Source organism: Montipora capricornis, chromosome 2 (genome assembly GCF_036669925.1).
Source record: "Montipora capricornis isolate CH-2021 chromosome 2, ASM3666992v2, whole genome shotgun sequence".
Lineage (NCBI taxonomy): Eukaryota > Metazoa > Cnidaria > Anthozoa > Scleractinia > Acroporidae > Montipora > Montipora capricornis.
The window spans coordinates 65,628,686-65,640,851 of NC_090884.1; the positions used below are offsets into that span (position 1 = coordinate 65,628,686).

Genomic DNA, 12,166 nt, shown 5'->3' on the forward strand with positions numbered 1-12,166 from the left:
AGGTTTCTGAGGATCGAGAAGTGTAATGTTGACAGGAAGGTACACCGTCTGAATACGCTAGTCAGGTGTAATGCAATTCAGTACATGAATACTCATGGGCTCATGTCGAAACCTGGACACAAAAGGTGGAAGAAAGGCAGTTATGTTTGGAGCGCAAATACGCAGAGTGTTAGTGGTAACCTTAGACTCGGAGAGATGAATGGAGAGCATGCCCTGGATAGGGGTTTTCATTCAGTTGTCAGTGAATACAAAAGCATCAGAGAGCGAAACAGCGACTCGCGTTTTTTAAACGTATCGAAATGCAGATAGTGAACGTATCTTGGGTGTGTCGTTTTTTCAGTGCATTTTTCAATAAAGGTAAAGGTAAAGTAAAGTCCCTTTATTTAAAGGGGCTATGTCACGTTATTTTAGAGTGTTTAGTGGAAATCTTTAGTAAATCACGAGTTTAAAACTTAAAAATGGTAATGTGGAATTCCTTTACTGATAAAATTATCGTTACATCACAAACAAGCAAAAACGACCTTTATCCAGGCGATTTGCCATAAACTTGATAAACGTCGGGCCGCCCTTTTTCAAGATTACCCAAATGCAATCCGTTTCAATCCCGTCCATTTGTTTTCATCCATGCTTCTCTTTCCTTTTGCTGTATTTCGTTTATGTTGTTGAACAGTTTTAAGTGGTTACTGCAATGTTTCATTCTACTTTTTGGGCATTTAGGGTGTCATGAAATTACATCATTTTGCGTCACATAGCCCTTTTAACGTCGGTATAGTTCCTTCAACCACGAGGCTAGTATCAATGGAAGCCAATGGTGCGCCCTTTACCCCCTTTCCTCTGCCAGTGCTCCATTTTACGCTTATTTAAAGCTATAGCCACACGGATCAGAGGAAAGTCGAAACAGACAGCTACTCCAACAGCTAGGATAACCCACTGAATCAGTTGTCATACAGCCTGACGCTGAAGCGAAAATTCTATTGTTTTTTTTCTCTTCCCGGAAATATATCATGATCAGGAGGAAAGAAGTTATAAATTTATATAACAATCTTCTTCCTGTCTTTTTTTTTCCTTCAGAAATGCTGAAACCACAGAGTCTGAAACTCATTGAAGAAAACGAAGACAGCGACGTCCTCTTGTTGAGTACGTTCATTTGATCCGCCATCTTAAGCTTAAGTTGTTACTTTAAATTAAAATCCCTCAACCTTTAAGACAGCTTTCAACGAAACCATAGGTAAAATGAGTATATTGCCACGGAGCGAAGAACTCATTCTAACTGGATACAAACGTTTACAACTAAACACAAATGAAGTAACCGGGATAACTTACATTTGTTTCATAAATTGCATGATCCTCCAAATTAAGCCATTTCAGGGAAAATCTCAAAGAGGATTTACCTCATAGTTCTCTCGCTAAAACCACGAAAAGGGGAAACGCACTTTAAGAGTTCCTTCGTCGGTTTAAAATTGTAAATTAAATTAGTTTCGATTTCACTTTTTAATACTTTCATTTGATGAGAGAAATTTCCCACCAGCTTCCAGGAATTTCATAAATGCAAAAAAATTAACTTTTAAAAAAAGAACTTCTATTTTAACGCCCAAAAATGCGAACTAAGCAAGGTACAGATTTTCTTAGCTTGCTTTATGCAAAAAGTTAATAAATATTGATACATATTTTCTAGGAAGAGCAGAAGGAAGTTTTCAGGACGGTCGATCGAGAATAAAATATCTTGCCATTCGTAACAAAGTTAACGACATGAAAACAACATTAATCTTGAACCGCGAATATGAAAAGTCACCACCAGCGAAAAACATTTTGCGAGATTTTTGCTACGTTCAAATTTGGCTACACAAGTAAATCGCAAAATCGAAAGTGACATCGAATTCAGCGGGCGCCGTGATCAAGTTACCACGGCGTGTTTACTCGCGAAACAGTGAAGCATCTGCGTCAAATGATGGAAAGAGACCGGGTTTCTGTTTTTGTTAGTTTCTTTCTCTTTCAGGTGTCATAAAGTTTGACAATAAATGTGCGAATTCAACACAAAGATCACAAGCGCCCAACTTTTGAGGTTGGCCATTGTTTCTGCAAAGTCAAAAATTTGCTCTCCAAGACGAGGTTATTTATCACCAGGTAATTCAATCGTTTGGGAATAGCAGCTACTTTTTTATTCATTAGCGTCACAATTTTTTGCCGATTTTGGGCCTCATTTTGTTGAAACTCAAGCACACTTCCAACAGACCTGTTTATTTTCGTGACTTATGCGATGTTTACAGTGCACTACCACAAAAATCCTCCCGTGTCATATTTCAAAACACGTATGCAAATTTGTTAAGCTCGAAAATTACCCAACATGATAAAATTCACGACAGATGAAAATGTCACAAAAATCTTTTCCAGCGAAAAATTTATTGAAACAAACAACATATTTGCTATTAGAGGCAAAAAACCCTTCCTACTTCAATTGCGTGCGTGCAAACGAGACACAATCGGTCACAGAGCATATGCAATTAAATAAATTTCTGACAGTTCATATCAAACCCTTTTCGAAAGAACCTTGACCGCAAAAAAGAGACAACAATCTTTCATTCAAATAATTTTTCACTGTCACATTTCCACTTTTTTTTTTTACCTTTGCAGAGTTGAGTACAAAATAAATGTAACTTGCATTCAAGGCATTCGATTCCTTCAATGTTTGTTAATTCCATAAAAGAATTGCCATTTGATTTCAATGTTGTATATAATACCAAGTTAGTAAAATATTAGAAACAAAGCTCACTTGATATCCAACGGCGAAAAATGAAATTGTAGTCGAAGACCATTACTCGTCGCTTAAAGATTCCAGATATTTTGTTTTCACCGCCTGTCTTGCTCATCCAATTGACGTTCCATTCTTGAGCTCCATTAGGGTATATTTTGTTTAAAGATCCACTAAAACGCCATTCGCGTTACAATGACTTTCGACTTCGACACCATAATTTGCAGGTTAATTAAATGTTCTCCTGTGTGCACCAGAGAAATCTACGCATTACCCCAACCCCCTCGAACCTAACAAAATACGCACAGAAGACTACATGCACAAAGACACCAATTAGCACGGGAGTGACAGGCAAGACTTTTTATGACACGGAAAAAAATAATAATAAATACGGAGAAATGAAACGCAGATTCCGACTGGGTTTGGCAACCCAGTAAAAATCATAAAAATACACATCATCAAATTCGCATTACATCACTTATTTTCTAAAAATTATTAGATACATATTATTAAATACATAACACAATTTTAAAATACATAACAATGCTAGGGCCAGTTTCTAAAGATACTGTGTTGTTGCGTCGGTGGGAGTTGAAACGCGAAAAATTGTTTTTTCAAGGTGAATTATTACATATCTCAGATAGTACACGCACTGTGATTGGTTAAATTAGCGGGCCGTATTCTACAGTGCGGCCCGCTGTATATCCCGCTAACAAAGGAGACTTTTGTCTGATTGGTTGATGATTTTGCTTGTCGACGCCCACGTTTTTTGACACGCGCGCGCGCGAAATACCAAACAAAATAGCAGCCGAAGGTGTCTTGTTCGATTACTTTTTCAGCAGCAGCGATGTGTACACCTTTCCTTCTTTTGGAATAGGGGTATTTCGGTGGTAAGATGTCTTTACAGTCTTTCGCTCTCGCGTGATCGAAACTTCAGTTTAAATTTTGCTGAATGTTATTATCATAGATCGATTGACGTGCTTGTTCAGCCGAGGCCGCGCTATCAAGTCTGCTAAGGTAAGATGAATTGGCTATTCCTTTCGTTCTGTACGTAATCTCAATCCAACATAAGCTACCGCAGCCTATTAAATGTCCTTTAAAAAATAATGTATTTTACCATCCTTCTTGTAAACAGAAACCTTATAAGAAAGGCCAGCGTTATCAACGTCCTCTCCTTCACTAGTTCCTAAACTTCACCTACTAGTTTTAGCCAGCAACTTGCTAAATCGCCATGGATTGAAATCAGAGCGTACATAACAAGGGTACTTCAGCAACCTGTAGGTAAATACGTACTGATAAATGTGCAAGCTACTGCTATGTCCTATTTTTCTGAGCCTTTTAAATTTGATTGATTATTTTTCAGGAAAAATTACCAATTTTTTTTGGAAATTGTGCTCATGGCAGGAGAAAAATAAAGTAAGTTTGTACTTCATGTTGATAAAGTAATAATTTTGAAGCTCTCAAAGATGACTTCAATTAGGCATTTCCATTTCTTCTCCTTTTTACGTGCAAATACTGCTATTTTGTTCCTACTTTAGGTTAAAAAACCCGATTTTCTCATTGTTTAATTACACATTGTGTGGAAGAGAAACCTCTGCAAGGCTTGCCAAAACACTATAGGGAAGATGTCATTTACGTAACCTATTGTCATTATGTGCCCAGGGATCCAGACCTGGAGATAAGGTGGGGGCCCGCTCTTAAACAATTTTTTGGCCCTTTCACATTTTTGATGTTTTATGGCGTTTCGGTGGCTTTGGTCCAAAAATAAGGGGGGAAAGGGCAGGCCCCCCGGGTCCCTCCCCTGGATCCGCCACTGGTGCCAACCAGAGCCTCACTGGCTGTTGAAGCAAAGGGTCTTTTGTTCCTATGGTTGATACATCAATGTTTGTAAACTGACATCTTCCCTGTATAAAGATGAACGTCTAATTCACAGTTGCGAAGAAAGCCAGAAACATTCCAGAACCCATGGCTTGCAAGCTGTCAAGGAAGATACCATAGGAAGAACAGTTGCCCTTTGTGCGTAGTATGTATGCCACGAAGGGGCACCGAAGTCGAGAGCTAGAGAGGTGTGTGCTTTTTACCTGTTATCACACTGCGTTCAGAACGAGACCACGTCCTAAAACTACAGCTCATTGTCAGCCACATTAAGTAACTTTTTAAAGTCGCGAGTTTTGTCCATAGAACAAATTAATAGCACTGATAACTTGCTTACGTATGTCCCTGGCAAACAAATCCTGCTTTATCGTTATCAAGTTGATTTGGAAGATGTAAGGAGTTTTCAGATTGATGGATCGCCCCTCAACCACACCGCCTTCTACGGAAGAAAAAAAATGGACAATTAATTTAAGACTACAGTCGTAGACAAAACTGTTGAGAAGTTGAGCACTTTTGACGTCTTCATTGCTTCTCTCCTTCCCTCCTCATTCAATGTTGTGCAAGACTGAATGGCTTTAGTGGGAAATTGTTGTGTTATCTTCCAAAATTGAATAGGGGGAGGGGGGGCTGTATAAGAGAAGGTGAGACTATTTCTTTTGCGCTTTAACAGAAGCAGGTTGAAATACAGCTCTGGTGCGGTTCATTTACATAACCTTCCCAACTACTTTAGTCTATGATTGCAATCATAGACAAAACTGCTGGGAAGGTTAGCACTTTTGACGTTTTCATTGCTTCTCTCCCTTCCCCCCTCATTCAATGTCGTGCAAAACTGAATGGTTTTTGTTGGAAATTGTTGAGTTACCTTCTAACATTGAATAGGGGGAGGGGGGGCTATATAAGAGAAGGTGAAACTATTTTTTATGCGCTTTAACAGAAGCAGATTGAAATACAGCTCTGGTGCGGTTCATTTACAGAACTTTCCCAACTACCTTTGTCTATGATTGTAGATCATTTGAGATAGCCGCAAACGTGAACTACTTAATTGCTGAACTTCATCAAACACGCTCTCGTGAACATGTTTAAGATATCTTGACAGAGATTTGATGCCAAGTTGAGGGACCCCAAGCGACACAGCATAAAAAATGATGGAGCACTCGCTGTTAACATTCGAGGGTTAGATAACAGTCACGCCTCCAAGGGTCAATCATACAGACAATTATATAGAAGTTTGTCTTTTATTGCTTTCTCGAGGAACGAGAGAACCCATCCTAATTTGGTTTCGCAGGAAGCAGGCGCGAGAAATCGAGATTTTTTATGGACTGCAAATTGCCCGCTTCTAGGTTTTTTCAGGGGCTTTGGGCCTCGTTTTTGTGTCCATATGCTACGTCATGCTTGTTCTCCTTTGTGGCTTCTTTCGTTGTTTTCGACGTTTTGGGGTTTTCTTTGAACTGGTTTTTAACTGCGATTGCATTCGACACAAAAGAGAATGCTGCCAGGAGTGAGAGTTTTTGTTCGGGCGAAAACAAATTACATCATCACAAAGCACGTGTATACGAGACGATTTGTTCCCAATTGCTTGTTTCTAGAAGTTTTATTCTGGACCGAGCGTGGCCTGTTTGGTCAGGATGTGAGATGACGTGCTTTTGTTACATAGCTGGGACAACATATTTATTCTGTCCACGAACACGACTTTGAATCGTCTTGGCTTTGGGATGTTAAGCGTACGCGTGGGAACAGCCATATTTCATTTACATTTGTTGACTTCAATAGATAGTTAAAGTTGCCACAAATAGTTCAGTCTGTATCCAGCGAAGGTGGAAATTGAATCGATGGAAGAGTACTCTGAAGCCAGACTTATAAAAGTAAGCCAGAACTAAGGAACAGCAATGTAAATGCTGACTTATTTTTATTCATCAGCGGAAAAATAATTATTGCCAGTCCCACGGAGTTTGTCCGGGAGTTTGTTAAAATTAACCAAGGATAAACGGAAACGCGAGAGCAAATGCTACAGATATTAGCTGAAATTTGTGCTTCCAGCTCAGAATACCCGGAGTACTAGATGTAACACAAGTATTCTTTTTAAAAATTAGCCTTTATGCTTAAACATTACCAGCTGAGTAAAAGTGAAAATGAGACGTTTTAATAACATGAATTTGCGAGTTTACCGAAACTGGAGCCGTCACCGGAGTCGAACTCACGATCTCCCGCATGGCAGCCCGATGCCGTTATATTAGATTTTTTATAATATTTAAATCGCTGACAAGTTCCTTCACCAGGATCCGGTGCTTCTGTTTTGTTACGCTGGTCCTTGCCTAGAAAGTTGGACCTTAAATAAGCCAGATGATGATTATGATCAGTTCTCGAACTTTTAACCAGTTTCAAATTTAAGGGTGGTTTCTAAAAAGGTCTATGCCAAAATTTTAGCTTTGAGGCGATTTAAAAAATTCCTGCATGCCGATAATGCACTATGTCTTAGATATTACCCCGCATCTGGAATTACGTGAAATACTGTAGTCCACTTCTGTTAGGAATACGGGGTTGCTTTGGCTGTCGCAAGGCGACAGATCAACGTTTGAAGCAATACTGTCAGTTCCCTTTGCGCTCAAGTGCTTTGCGATGGCTCACAAGTCCAATATCGGATCCACAGACTTTTGGACATCTCTCACAGAGATAGCATCCAGGCGCCGACATTCGCTCCTTGCGACAGCGACGACGTTCTTCGAGTTCTTCTATTCGACACTCCTCAAACTTGGCCGCACCAGCCTTGACCTCTGTCCTCCACTTAGTTTTGTCCCTGGCAAGGGTTTCATAGTCCGATATGCCACATTTGGCCAATGAGTTCTTCAGTTGATCCTTAAAACGCTTCTTGGGAGCGCCGAGTGGGCGTCTGCCATCAGACATGAAGAGACCCGGTGACTCTACTTCGTGATCAAGGACAACTGAATACTTTGATATGCGTTGAACTGTATTATTAATCCATGCAGATTAGCAAACAAACTTCCATCAAGCCGAGCGAATGAACTGGAACTAACAAATAAACTAGCTAACCAACGCTCTAAACCAACGATTAACCAACTAACGATTCACTGAAATAAATACAATATACTGAAATTAGGAAATAGTACGGCAGACATGTACTTACAAGTTTTTTGTGCCTAGAACACGAAGACAAAACCGAACTAGACCCTCCGTGAGGGTACACTGGGTTGCCTGTGGTACGTGCAGCGTTCCACGCAATTTTTTTCCAGTTGGGGGGGGGGGGGGGGGGGGGGGGGGAGGGTAGGGTCACCCAGAAGTCATACCAGAAGTCATACCAGAAGCCATACCAGCAGAGGCCCTTTGGCTCACAGGTCCTCACACGTTCGTACGACGAAACAGATCCTTTTTTGACGTTAAAAACCTGGCTACCGGCCTTTTAATTAATCATTTGTCAGAAAGAAGAAATTCCTGTCCTCTTTAAAAAAAATTGACACGCATTGTTTACGTGTGGTAGTGAAGTAACACAGCGATTTATTCCATAATGTCAAGTAAGCTGTGTGTTGTCTTCCAGGAGATTCAAGTTGTCCTTGCGTAATATGTAGCTCTAACAGTGCACGATATTGTTTTGGTATTGTCTATCATTGTAGTGCCATGGTAGAAGTCTTGGGTAAATAGCCTGAGAAGACATGTGGTTACTAGCAAAGTACTGAGCCCAGAAAGATTGAAGAAAATAAATGGGAAGTGAAAAACATTGTCTTCTGGGATGACATGTTGACAGTTGTCTTTGCGTAATATGTAGGTCTAACGGTACACGATATTGTTTTGGTATTGTCTATCGTTGTAGCGCCATGGTAGAAGTCTTAGATAAATAGCCCCTTGAGAAGACATGTGGTTACTAGCAAAGTACTGAACCCAGAGAGATTGAAGAAAATAAAAGGGAATCGAGAAACATTGGCTTCTGGGCTGACATGTTGATCATGCAACTTCTTTCCACCACAAGTGTAAGCGTGCACTGACAGCATCTGACAGCTTTGTAAACAAAAGTTGAAAGCTGAAGTTGAAAGCTGAAGTTTTATCCCTTTTCGGCGGGGTTAGTAAGAAATATACCACTCAGTAACAGAAGCATAGGACCGAAAATTCTATTTTAATGCTATCAACTGCGAACCAAGCAAGATACAGATTTTGTTAGCTTGCTTTATGCAAAACAAATATTGATGTAAAAGTAAATAAATATGGATACACAATTTTTAAGAAGAGCAGAAGGAAGTTTCAGGACGGTCGATCGAGAATAAAATATTTTGCCATCGGTAACAAAATCTACGACATAGAAACAACATTAATTTTGAACCACGAATATAAAAAGTTACCATCAGCAAAAAACAGTTTGGGAGATTTTAGTTGTTTTGCTGCACCGAGTAAATCGCACATCGAATTCAGCGGGTGCTCTGATCAAGTTACCGCGTTATTTTACCGCGGCATGTTTACTCGCGAAACAGTGAAGCAACTGTGTCAAATGATGCCAAGCTACCGGGTTTTTGTTTTTGTTAGTTTTCTTTTTCTTTCGATTGTTATAAATTTTGACAAGAAATGTGCGAATTCAACACAAAGATCACAATCGCCCAACTCTCAGAGGTTGACCATTGTTTCTGGAAAATCAAAAATTTACTCTCCAAGACAAGGTTATTTATCACCAGGTAATTCCATCGTTTTGGTAATAGCAGCTACTTTATTATTCATCAGCGTCACAATCTTTTGCCGATTTTGGGGTCATTTTGTTGAAACTCAAGCACGCTTCCAACAGACCTGTTTATTTTCGTGACTTATGCGTTACCACAAAAATTCGCCCCGTATCACATTTCCACACATGTATGCAAATTTGCGAAGCTCGAAAATTACACAACATGATAAATTTACAAAAGCTGGAAATTTCACAGAAATATTTTCCACCGAAACATTTATTTAAACAAGCAACATATTTGCTATAAGAGGCAAGAAACCCTTCCTATTTCAGTTGCGTGCGTGCAAGCGAAACACACAATCACAAAGCATATGCAATTAAATAAATTTCTGACAGTTCACATTCAACCCTTTTCGAAAGAAACTTGACCGTAAATAATAAAGCACAAAAGAGACAACAAGCTTTCATTCAAATAATTTTTCCCTGTCACATTTGCAATTTTTTTTAACCTTTGCAGAGTTGAGTACAAAATGAATGTTACATGCCAGACAAACGGGCAAACTTTAAAATAGATGCGACTTCAGTAAACACTGTGAGACACAACAGAGATCACAGATCTACTTGTGGTGTTCGATTCCTTCTCTGCTTTTTTTGCACCCGTAAGTTACCAGAGAAATTTCCATTTGGTTTCAGTGTTGTACGTAACACCACCTTGGCGAAAATCGCCGAAATATTAAAAGTACAGCTCATTTTGATTTCGGCTCGACGGGCGAAAGATTCACGCTGTCGAAGTCCATTACTCGTCGCTTTTAAGATTCCAGATCTTTATGTTTCACCGCCTGTCTTGACGTTCCATTCTTGAGCTCCATATGGGTATATTTTCTTTAAAGATGTACTAAAACGCCATTCGCGTTACAATGACTTCTGACGCCATTACAGGTTAATTGTGCAGAGCAAGCTACGCATTACCCCAGCCCCCTCAAACCTAACAAAATACGCACAGAAGACTCTATGCACAAAGACACCACTTAGCAGGGGATTGACAGGCAAGACTTTTACCGACACGGAAAAAAATACTAAAACGGAAATCTACCCATTTTCCGACTGGGTTTAGCAACCCAGTAATAAGCTCGAAAACACAAAATACAAACATGCCATGTGCTTCTATCAAACTCAACATGACAGAGCTGAAAAACGACTGCGCATGCACCAGATAGGGAGCACAAATCGTGCAAATGAGACGGGAAGTGTCTATTTCGATCGTTTGATCTCGTCTTCTGCGTGTGTCACTTTATAACTCTTGACGGTGTGAATTTTGGATGTGAGATCGTGGTGATTGGATTTAAGGAACCACATCAGATCTGTGTAACATATGTGTGGAATTTTTGGGCCATGAGATCCAAACCCAGTTAAATTTGTTTGGGAATATGCGCTGCAGAAGCTAACGGAGGCTACGGTGAGTGTTCCATATTTGTTTTTTAAGCATGAAGTGTTCACAACGTTTGTTTAAGTTTGCACACTAGGGTATTGCCCATGCAATCTCTACAGTTTTCATCAACAAGATAATTTGGGCAGGGTTTTCTGAAATCACCTTTACAATCAATCATACATGTATTTACAATGCGTTAATTAAACGTAGCATATTTTAAGAGCATTTAATATTTGAAAGTTGTCAACCTTCTCCTTGAACCAATGCAAGGCAGCAGTTTATTTAGAGTGCTGCCACTCTGCAATAGCCACTTAACCTCCTGACTGCCCCCATAAAGGCAGCTGTCTAAAAGAAAACACCTTGCCAACTTGTGAAGTTGGAATGAACACAAGTACTGGCCAGAACTACATAGTAAATATTGAAGTTCTTTGTCCCTGTCTCAGGGCATTTCTTCAATGAAAAGGTAAATTGATTGCAAGACTGGCCTCTGAGATTACACTCAGAAGAAGTTCTAGTTGCACAGTAGTGATCAATAACATTGTTTATTGCCATAGTGAAGCTTGATTACAGAATCATAAATACTTGTCCACCAAAATACCCTGTGCAATCAACTGATACACCCATGTTCGGGAAACTGTTGGCCTGTTAATTAATGGAACATCCATATATTAGGAAAAGAACAATTTGTTAAATAAAAGTGCAAAGTCCAGGCCCTGCTTCCTGTTAATCCTAGGATTATTGACTGGGAAATACTGCTTGAAAGTGGCACCCGAGTGACTTAATTGTAGTCTAGGTTCCACAATCTCCAAATAATAATGATCTATCATTATTGTAATAATGCAACACACTTGGTGTCAACATCTGTGTCAAAACTTGGAAGATGGTATTTTGCTTCCCCCCTTGACTGGCCATTATTTGCAAATCTATGTTCAACCCAACGTCCAAGGCAAAATTATGGTTAGACTCAAATTTAAGAACATGTGTTAAGGCAAACAGTTGAGGGTCATTGGTTTATGTGTGCTTTATTGTATGTTTATATGGTTAGCCCATCATGTTTTCTTTGTCTTGGTTGTGTAATAAGAATGACTTTTTGTACTAATTTTCACAGCCCCCATAAAAACTGATATGTGCAGTTTCCTGTGTCTAGGAAAATAATAATATCATTATATTGTAGATTATAGCATTGTAATATGCATCTCATGGACAATAACATTCATTTTCGTTTTTTGTCTTTAGGGAGATGGATCCACCTGGTATTATTTTCGGCAGTTTTGTGAAATATTAGCCCTGAAAAGAGCGAGAAGAAATTCAGCCTTTTTTTTTCTCAGCAATAAACCACAATAATCTTATTGAGTTCACTTTGTCCATGTTGGTAGTGTGGAACAAAAGACTGGATAAAGTCACTGAGAAATCCACAGAATGCTGTTGAGTTTTAAGCAGTTTCTTTAGTACTCTT

General features: G+C 39.4%; 1 long non-coding RNA gene across 1 annotated transcript; it reads left to right on the forward strand.

Moving 5' to 3' along the window:
- Nucleotides 1–3,716: 3,716 nt before the first annotated feature.
- LOC138038197 (uncharacterized) lies at nt 3,717–4,804 on the forward strand. Its single transcript, XR_011130207.1, has 3 exons — nt 3,717–3,766; nt 4,113–4,165; nt 4,683–4,804. It is a non-coding gene; the product is annotated as an uncharacterized lncRNA (long non-coding RNA).
- Nucleotides 4,805–12,166: the final 7,362 nt, after the last annotated feature.